The sequence below is a fragment of the Gossypium arboreum genome, chromosome 10 (genome assembly GCF_025698485.1).
Source record: "Gossypium arboreum isolate Shixiya-1 chromosome 10, ASM2569848v2, whole genome shotgun sequence".
NCBI lineage: Eukaryota > Viridiplantae > Streptophyta > Magnoliopsida > Malvales > Malvaceae > Gossypium > Gossypium arboreum.
This window is the reverse complement of record NC_069079.1, coordinates 37,848,585-37,855,033: the sequence shown is the minus strand read 5'-3', so window position 1 is coordinate 37,855,033 and position 6,449 is coordinate 37,848,585. Positions and strand designations below refer to the sequence as shown.

At 33.3% G+C, this 6,449-nt stretch overlaps 1 pseudogene; it reads left to right on the top strand.

Moving 5' to 3' along the window:
* The first annotated feature begins 4,164 nt into the window (after positions 1 to 4,164).
* On the top strand, positions 4,165 to 6,212 carry LOC108488893 (protein SHORT-ROOT-like; annotated as a pseudogene).
* Positions 6,213 to 6,449: the final 237 nt, after the last annotated feature.

Here is a 6,449-nt window from a genome sequence, read left to right as displayed (position 1 = left end):
AGCTAAACAAGAATGCAAGGTAATGCGTCAGTGATAGAACCTTGATAAACAACGAGCAATGTCAACCTAAACATTAAAAGGGGATTATTCTCGAAGAATGACATTCTGCATTCATGCAAATATCATTCATACGTATCTAGTTAGAAGCATTTGATTCATTCTGATGAAAACATCCTAATCACTTGGCATAAATATAGGCCTATGAAATGGGTTATACAGGTCATGTTCCCTAAAGAACGGTGTAACAGATCAATGAAACTACATATCTTATACCCTTGAAGTTGCAGTGGGATGGATTGAAGTTATTACAGCGAATTTTATCTCCTTAAAGTTGCAGTAGAGCATATTGAAGCCACTAATCTTATCTCCCTGAAGTTGCAGCGGAGCAGATTGAAGATATCAAATTTTGTTTCCCTGAAGTTACAGTGGAATAGATTAAAGCTACAAGTCACAAATCCTATACTTCTGAAATTGCAGTAGTTCGGATCAAATCTACCATGGTGAATCTTATCTCCCTGAAGTTGTAGTGGAACAGATTGAAGTCACTAATCTTATCTCCCTAAAGTTACAGTGGAGCAGATTGAAGGTAGCCAATTTTATCTCCCTAAAGTTGTAGTGGAGCAAATTGAAGCCACTAATCTTATCTCTCTAAAGTTACAGTGAAGCAGATTGAAGGTATCCAATTTTATCTCCCTGAAGTTGTAGCGGAGTAGATTGAAGATAGCAAATCTTATTTCCCTAAAGTTGCAGTGGAATAGATTAAAGCTACAAGTCACAAATCCTATACCTCTGAAGTTGTAGTAGGTCAGATCAAATCTACCATGGCAAATCTTATCTCCCTAAAGTTGTAGTGGAGCAGATTGAAGCCCTAATCTTATTTCCCTGAAGTTGCAGTGGAGTAGATTGAAGATAGCAAATCTTATCTCTTTAAAAGTACAGTAAAGCAGATTGAAGCTACTAATCTTATCTCCTAGAAGTTGCAGCGGAGCAAGTTAAAACATCAATTCATATACCTTTGAAGATGCAGTGGGCTAGAACAGGGCTACTTGAAAAATGAGAAGCACCAAAGGGGATAAGATTCTGTAAGACCTGGCAAATTTGGCCATTTTTTAAGTCTTTACTTCATTCCCGTTACACGACAATAAGCAGGGCAGCTGTAAATGCTCAAATTTGACCAGGCCTTAATAAATAACAGTCCATTAACAAAATTATAGACCCAAATAACAAAAGTACAAGCCCAAAATACAAAAAAGGCCCATTGGCCCAAGAACCTAAACTAATTCAGAAACCCTAAGGTTTCTGAATCCCTCTCCCACCGCACTGCTGTCACTCACGTGCCTCTACAGCGCATATGCTGCCCGAAGCTTGACGCCTTAGCCGCCTTGCACCAGAATGGAAAGATCATCTCCGTTGACCCCAGAACCTGCAAAAAAAGATAGAAAACAAAGCAAAGGAAACAGACAGAGAAAAATAGCAAACAGTAGCAAAAAATATAAAATATTGTAATGAAATTGGCTATAAAGCCATAAAAATCGATTGTAATTGTTTCACACGGAGAAATACACAAAAAAAAAATCGAAAGAAAAAGCAGTCAAATATTTAAAGGTGGTATTTTCCTTCATTTTTCTTTTGAATATATTATATATATATAAAATACAGTAAAAAAATTACCTAGTTTTGTTTTCCGTCATCATCGAAGGGTCCTATCCCCTTTTGAAAAATTTTTTGCCACTATCTTAAAAAACTGACCCTAAATTTGGATTTTAGGGGTCGAAAGGATCAAAAGAGGGTTTTTTGGAAATTTTTGGCCACTGGAGACGGCCGCCGCCACTGCGGCGGTCCATGGTAGCGTCGATGGCCGGACTTGAAATCTTAGCCAAAAAAAAAAAAAGTGTGTTTTCTGATTTTTTTTTTTTTAAATGGGGTTGGAAAGATTTTTTTTTCAAAGGTTTTTCACTTATGTAGGGTGCCAAAATGGCACCATTTTGGAGAGGTCAAAAAGGCCCCAAAACGATGCCGTTTTGGCCTTCGACCCGATTACTGGACCCAAGATCTAGAATCCGCGCGTTTTTTAGCGAGAAGGTCTATTTGCGCTTTTGGCCCTTCCGCTTTTTTGACGATTTACAATGTAGTTTTTTTCTTTTTAATTTTTACCCCTTAATTTTATTTTTCTTTCATTTTGTCCCTATAGAACAGCACGTTTAAGGAGTCGAGATAATTTCATATTTAATCCCTATTTCTTTTCACGCGCTTCATTTTAATCCCTTATTTTGTATTATTAATTATTTTTAACTATTTACAATTCATCCCTAATTTCATTCGATTTGATTTAATCCTTAGTCCATTTAATTCCAACCTTTCTACAAACTGTTTATTTATTTATTGATTTATTTATTATTTATTTATTTACTTTTTTTAAATCATATTGTTTATATCTTTTATTTGTGCATTTCTTTGTTCATTTATTATTGTTGTCATTATTATTTTATTTTAAATTTTTATTCTTATTATTTTTATTATTCCTTTATTATTTTTGGGACTCTTGTGTCATGTTTATTTATATATATATTTTCATCATGCATTTTTATTTTATTTTATTTTAAGATTTCCTGATTTATTTTATTATTATTATGATTTGATCATTAATAATATTATTATTATTAATTACATTAGTATTACTATAGTATTCCTTATTTACTTATTATATATTATTCTAATGTTCTACATATATTGCCATATTTACATTATTATTATTTATTCATACGTATATTATGCCCAAATAAGTAAAATGCATATCGTTTTAAGCGTTACGTTCATTTTTTGTACGATGCACAAAAAAAGAAAATATGACTTACTGAATATGACGTTACGTTCATTATTTTTGGAATTAAAATGAGTTGTGTTCTTAACTTATGGAATATGACTTCTTTTTAAAACCGATATAGTCGAATATCTACTTTAAAATAAATAAAAAATAATAAGATTTTAGCGTTTGTTCTCGTTTTCGAAGATTTAAGGCATTGTGTCCTAACTTACGAGACATGATCTTTTCTTCTCGATTAACTTGAAATAAGCCCCATTTTCGTGAAAGTTAATTTAGTTAAGTAATGTCTTAATAAGGAATCGCATTTTAAATTCTATTCAAGTTCTCAATTTTCGACTCTAAAGAAATCAAGTAATCAATTAGGTATCAATTTTGGGTGTAACAAGGGTACTAATCCTTCCTTGTGTGTTACCGACTCCCGAACTTATTTTCTGGATTTTTGTAGACCGAAAACATTGTTTTAGTAAATCAAAAATTTTATTAAAATGATCGAATTACAAGGTGATCTAATCACAACTTATAAAAAGGATTGGTAACGACTCTCATTTTCATTTTAAAATAAAAATTCATTTTAAAAAAGTTTCGACAATAATATATTTTTTTCAAAAACAAAGGATTAAATATTAATTTGAACAATTTTGCTATTTTCAATGGATTTTTTTAAAAATTAAGGACTCAAATTGTTTGATGAAATTTTCATCGAAAATCCTTTTAGAAAGAGAAAATTATTATTAAAAAAAACATTTTTTTGGATGAAATATTCCATTGAAAAAAGAAAGAAAAACTTTCTAGTTTTATGATCTTGGAGCCTTGTTTAAAATGTCTTGGTGATTAAAAGAGTGCTACGTCATTAATTCTTTCCAGTTCTCTAAACGATGCATTGTTTGTAAGCTAAATTAACTTTGAACTTTTAAATGTTAGTTTTTTATTATGAATTTAATTTAATTTATTAACATTAACATTTATTTAATTAATTTAATATTATTGTTATAAATTTATCTTATTGTTTGTGATTTAAATTATTGTTTGATAGAAAATTTCATTAAAGTTATAACTTTTAATCAAATTCTTTTATATAGGATTTTAGACTTTAATTTTTCCTGCTATCAAGGTTATATAAATTTCGTAAACTAATTTATTCTTTAGTATCCTCATAGTATTTAATTTAATTATGTGTTAACAGATTCATATTTTATAACAATAACAATATAATAAAATTTACTTTTATGAAGCTATACAAGAATGTTTGACATCATAATTATATTAAAAATGTAAACTAAATACATATAGGATTAATTTATAACTTATAATTAGAAATTGCATAGAAAAACCATATGGTTGCTTATCGCTATAGCATAACTCCAACATTTTATATTTATATATACCTTACTAAAATATGTTTATTGTAAAAATTATTTATATATGATACTCAAGCCAAATACATATGGTAGATATATTACATAGCAGGACCATGACCCTAAATATAATAGTATGGCCAATATTTCAGAATTCAAAGCTTTGTACTTGGCCATTTCTGGATTCAAATGAAATTGAGTTCTGCAAAGATTTCTAAAGAGTCAAAGGGGGCCTCCCCAAGCCATGGAGGACATCATAAGAACTCTTTTCACTCGAAACGGCAGAGCCACCACTCGATCCTTCCTCTTCAACCGGTCGATCAGCTGGAGCAATGGTCATCAGTAGCGGTAGACATGTACAACAACAGCAGCAGCAATAACAACGACAACAATCATCATCATCATCAGCCTCAAACTAGCCACATATCAACCAGCCGTTCATCAGACTACTCGGCCGGTGGTGACGGAGAGCCTAGTGCGACAGGTAACAAATGGGCATCAAGGCTTCTAAACGAATGTGCTAGAGCCATCTCCGACAAGGATTCTAGCAAAATCCATCACCTTCTTTGGATGCTAAACGAACTGGCTTCCCCTTATGGAGACTGTGAACAGAAACTAGCATCGTATTTCTTACAGGCACTGTTTTGTAAGGCTACTGAGTCGGGACAACGATGCTTTAAAACCCTAACTTTAGTCGCAGAAAAAAGCCACTGCTTTGATTCATCTCGGAAGTTAATCCTTAAGTTCCAAGAGGTGAGTCCATGGACAACTTTCGGTCACGTAGCCGCCAATGGTGCAATCCTGGAAGCCTTAGATGGTGAGCCCAAACTTCACATCATCGATATAAGCAATACCCTTTGCACTCAATGGCCTACTTTGCTCGAAGCTTTGGCCACTCGAAACGATGACACCCCACACTTAAAGCTCACTGTTGTGGTCACTGCTAATATTGTAAGATCGATGATGAAGGAAATAAGCCAGCGAATGGAGAAGTTTGCCAGGCTAATGGGTGTACCCTTTGAGTTTAATGTAATAAGTGGGCTAATCCATTTGGGCCAACTCACAAAAGAGGCACTCGGTGTTGTTGAAGATGAAGCTGTCGCGGTTAATTGTATGGGAGCCTTGCGAGGAGTCTCCGTCGAGGAAAGAACTGCAGTGATCGGGATGTTCCGGTCGCTGGGGCCTAAAGTCGTAACCGTCGTTGAGGAAGAAGCTGATTTTTCAAGCACTCGATACGACTTCGTCAAGTGCTTTTAAGAATGCCTGAGATTTTACACTGTCTACTTTGAAATGCTTGAAGAAAGCTTCACCCTAACCAGCAATGAGAAGCTTATGCTGGAGAGGGAGTGCTCAAGGGGCATAGTTAGGGTTTTAGCTTGTGACGATGACCAAGACAATGAAGGAGAGCGTGAGAGAAGAGAAAGAGGGAGCCAATGGTCCGAAAGACTCAAGGAAGCTTTCTCACCGGTCGGACTTAGCGACGATGTTGTCGACGACGTCAAGGCATTGCTAAAAAGGTACAAGCCCGGATGGGCACTCGCACAACCAGATCAAAATGAAACAGGACTTTACTTAACATGGAAAGAGGAACCTGTAGTATGGGTATCTGCATGGAAACCCTAAAATCTTGGCCACAACTACAACCATGGTTTCAACCTGAATCAATTAGCACTGCATTTATGCAAGAATTTGGAAGCAAATCGAAACATGCAGATGGAGTTCATTACCTTTCATATCTTTCTTTTGATAATTTCATATATAAATCATAAATGTATTTACATATATGTTTGTTTCTTCTTTAATGTCTACTGTTTTTTTCTCAGCTTTATGCTTTGGAGTTTGTGATGTTCCTTTTTCTGATTTAGAACATTATTCTTGTTTGAGGGTGTTTTAATTTGTGCCTCTGCCATCTCCAGGGCAATATCCCATTCCTTCCCTTCCTGTCTTATTTTTCCTTCATCAATTTCTCATATATTTGTAACAAATTTATGCATTATAGATTTGCAATAAAAATGTGAAAGTATTATGTAAAATATCTATTATTAATTCTATTTTTAGGAATAATATTTGATGTTAATTCCATTTTTAGGAATAATATTTGATGTACCGTCGATATATAAGTTCCATACACAAACAGTAAATAATAGCATGATACATGATTATTAAATTAAACAAAAAATATAGAGGACTTGTAAATAAATACTAATAATTTTATTTAAACATAATTAACTATTAATTGTAACTATTACAAATAAAATTAATAACTCTCG